Genomic DNA, 3,634 nt, shown 5'->3' with positions numbered 1-3,634 from the left:
TTCGGATACTCCTAGCCATATCAACTCATTATGATTATGAGATATAGCATATGCATGTGAAAACAACTTTTCTTAATGGAAACCTGCTCAAGGATGTATATATGATACAATCCATGGGTTTCACATGTGTTGACAGAAATAAAGTATGCAAACTTCAATGATTCATTTATGGACTAAAACAATCATCCAGGAATTGGAATATCCATTTTGATGAAGTAATCAAAGAGTTTGATTTTTCATAAAATTTTGACGAACCTTATGTATACTAAAAGGTTAGTGGGAGTGTAGTTATATTTCTAATATTATATGTTGATGATATATTACTTATAGGAAATGATGTGTTTGTCTACAGTCAGTTAAAGTTTGGTTGTCCAAAACATTCTCTATGAAAGACAAGGGAGAAGCAACTTACATCCTTGGGATGAGAATTTATAAAGATAGATCAAAAAGATTACTTGGTCTTTCACAATCTATATATATAGGCAGTGCTAAAATAGTTTAGCATGTCTGAATTCAAGAAAATTTTATACCCATGAGGTATTAAATTCACCTTTCAAAATCTATGTGCCAATGCACAAAAGATAAGAGGATTTACATGAATAAGATTCTCTATGCATCTGCAATAGAATCTATCATGTATGCTATGTTTTATACAAGGCCTGATGTATTATACGCTTTAAGTGTCACAAGCAAATACCAATCATATCCTAGAATGGATCATTGGGTGGCTGTCAAGATAATCCTGAAGTACTTAAGAAGAACTAAGGATATGTTCTTGGTATATGGAGATGGTGATATGGTTATACGCGGGTATATAGATGTCAGCTTCTAGACAAACAAGGATAACTCCAAGTCTCAGTCTAGATACATATTCACACTAAATGGAGGCGCAGTTAGCTAGAAAAGTTCTAAGCTAGACACTATACCAGATTCTACCTGTGAAGCAGAATATGTTGTAGCTTCAGTAGCAGCAAGGGAAGTGGTTTGGATCAAGAAGTTCATCACTGAACTAGGAGTGGTTCTGACCATTGTTGCAGTATTACCAATCTATTGCGACAACACTAGAGCCATTATGCAAGCAAAGGAACCCAGATCTCATCAGCGATCCAAACATGTACTTTGCTACTATCATCTGATCAAGGAAATCATTAGTAGGAAAGAAATACAACTCGAGAAAATTTTCACTAAAAGGAACCTAGCGAATCCTTTGACAAAGGTTCTACCACAAAGCAAGTTTGAGAGTCACATCTAGGCTTACGGATTAGGACACCGTGGCAATTAACATTAGGCCAAGTAGGAGTATGTTATGTTTGAGAGGTGTTCTAATGCAATCGCCTTCTAGTGTATACTATTTATTTTGATAAATATTGATTCACTATTTGAGTATATTTTACTTATGTGTTTGAATGATCTTAAACTCATTTACTGAATGTCTACAATACGATTCATAGCATGAGAGTGTTGGTCTTGGTACGACCAACTAGGGTGAATAGCCTGAAATCAAATTCAACCCTTTCTCATTATTTTGACTTTGATTAGTAAGCATAATTAATTAACTAAAATAATTAACATAAAATAAATAACAACTTATAAAAGAAATGCATAAGAAGACTAGAATTTACTTAGTTACAATCAAAGTGGTTGTTAATCTAAGACAGATGAAAACACTAGAAAGATCCCCTTCGTTGAAGGCAGAGAAGCCTCTTACAGTCTTTGATAGCTCATAAAGTTATCAGGAAATGAATACAGAAGTTGTTGTCTATTTCCTATCTCTAGAGTCTTTTTATACACTACAAAAAATTGAGATTTCACAACATTTAAAAGACAATATTTTTTTAAAAAAAATATTGTCTATTTTTTTTTTAGAATATTTTTAGTGAAAAATATTGTCTGTATTTTATATTTTTTTTTATTAAAGATAATACTTTTTTATTTAACTGTTATCTATTGATGATATATATTTTTTTGGGGTAAAAATAATACTTTTTAAAAAGCACTGTCTATTATAAATTTTTACAACAATGAATTTTTAACATGCGTTGTCTATGCCTGCAACCTAACCTTCTCTCCACCAAAACTCCATGAAACTCCTTCGCTAAAACTCCTCTACCAACACTCCTTTGCGAAAACTCCTTCGCCGCCCGCACCTCGACCACTACTCCGCGCCAACCGCAACCTAGCGGCCTCCGCCACTCCTCCGTGCTAGTGACCTAGCTTCCTCCACCACTCCTCGTTGCCCACGACCTAGCCTCTACCACTCATCCGCGCCGCTCACGACCTAGCCTCCTCTGCCACTCCTCCGCGTCGTCTGTGACCCAATCCCTAACCCTTCAAAGCCATCAAAGCTTTCATGCCTCGTCCGATGTTGTCGTTCCTATCACTTAGGGTTGTCTGGTTGTGCGGCCAGTAGCCAATCCTTTCCTTCGTCGGGTTAGCAGCAAGGTGAGTCTTCAGAAGGATTACCCTTGCTTCTATCTACATTGAGCCCTTGATTCAATTCCTCATCTCTATGTTTGGTTGCAACTTGAGGTGTTTAGGACAACCATGTATTTAGGGAATTTTTACTTCATGTATCAAAGCTGAGTTAATTTTACTTCATGTATCAACAGGCTGCAGAGCTACTCAAGCATCCACATCTTCATCCGTACGTTCTTCAAGACAATCTAAAGTGTAGCCCTTCACAGGCATGCTTCAATTACAATCACAAAATCAGATTTAAAGATGACAAAACTGATCTACAAACTTAGTGACATTGGTTCAATTACCTTTTCTTTACCCCTTTTAAGCTTGTATTAAATTTTATGGACAACACTAATACACTTGAGTTTGTTGATATTAATTAATTTTTCCCTGTGTAATTATATAAGGTAAACTCAAGAGGCATTGAGATCTTCAAGAAAAGTTGGTTTCCAGAACATTGTAGATTAAAGGGTCTTGTTTGTTTTTGTCATGGCTATAGAGACACTTGTACATTTTCTTTTTGAAGGTGTTTGCTCTACTGCAGACTTACTAGTATTAGCAAAGAATATAATCCTAAGTTGTGATTTTAGCACACAAATTTATCCTTTTTTCTAGGGATTTCAAAGAAGATAGCATCAGCTGGATATGGAGTCATTGCAATGGATTGCCCTGGATTTGGCCTTTCTGAAGGAATGCATGGATATATACCAAGTTTTGATTTACTAAAAGCGTATAATTCCATGAGTTTGCTTATTGTTTAATATTGTTAGCTTATTGCTTTTGTTAAATTTATTTATTAGGTTTAATGTATTGATTATTTGAGTTACTTTATCTTAATTATAATGTAATAATTTTCTTTCTCGCAGATGAAAGTAGAAAAAAAAATTAAGAGTTAAGAGTTTTTTTTTATTTTTTATCAAGAAGGGTACTCATATATTCCGAGAAGATACAATATTACCCGAAAGATTTAATCTAAGAAGGGTTTTTGGTTTTGTATAGACTTAGTATAGACTCAAAATTTGTGGATTATATATACATATTTTCTATTTGAATTGTATGACACATTTATAATTCAATAGTAAAAAGATTGATCAATGGTATTTTAATTGGTGTCATTTATAAGATTTTAGTAATTCGTGGAGTAAATAGAGTTTAGTTTTGTAAATAGGTTTAT

The 3,634-nt window shown here is 34.0% G+C and overlaps 1 long non-coding RNA gene across 1 annotated transcript; it reads left to right on the top strand.

Annotated features, from left to right (window-relative positions):
- The first annotated feature begins 2,042 nt into the window (after positions 1-2,042).
- On the top strand, positions 2,043-3,298 carry LOC121967255. Its single transcript, XR_006107690.1, has 3 exons — positions 2,043-2,442; positions 2,610-2,986; positions 3,076-3,298. It is a non-coding gene; the product is annotated as an uncharacterized LOC121967255 (long non-coding RNA).
- Positions 3,299-3,634: the final 336 nt, after the last annotated feature.

Source organism: Zingiber officinale, chromosome 1B (genome assembly GCF_018446385.1).
Source record: "Zingiber officinale cultivar Zhangliang chromosome 1B, Zo_v1.1, whole genome shotgun sequence".
Classification (NCBI taxonomy): domain Eukaryota; kingdom Viridiplantae; phylum Streptophyta; class Magnoliopsida; order Zingiberales; family Zingiberaceae; genus Zingiber; species Zingiber officinale.
This window is presented reverse-complemented; position numbering and strand designations above follow the sequence as displayed.